This window comes from Atta cephalotes, assembly GCF_000143395.1.
Source record: "Atta cephalotes unplaced genomic scaffold scaffold00010, whole genome shotgun sequence".
In the NCBI taxonomy this organism is placed as follows: domain Eukaryota; kingdom Metazoa; phylum Arthropoda; class Insecta; order Hymenoptera; family Formicidae; genus Atta; species Atta cephalotes.
In genome coordinates, this window is record NW_012130074.1 from 2,966,896 (window position 1) to 2,967,175 (window position 280).

A 280-nucleotide genomic window follows, 5' to 3' on the forward strand; every position below is an offset into this window, starting at 1 on the left:
TATATATATATATATATATATATATATAGACTTTCAAGATGAAAAGTTCGTTGCATTTAGTCACATGTAATTTTCTTTACCACGAAACCTGACGCAGCAAGTAACTCTCGAAATGTTTCAACGCACACACCGTCGGTGCAATCCTTCTGTATTCCTTTCTGCCAAAGTGTATCAAAGCTCTCCTCTGGAAATTCGAAACCGATGTTCTCGAATATGTTTCGTATTTCTTCTTTGTCGCGCATCTATATAATATTTTGTAAATATAAATTAATATTTTTAT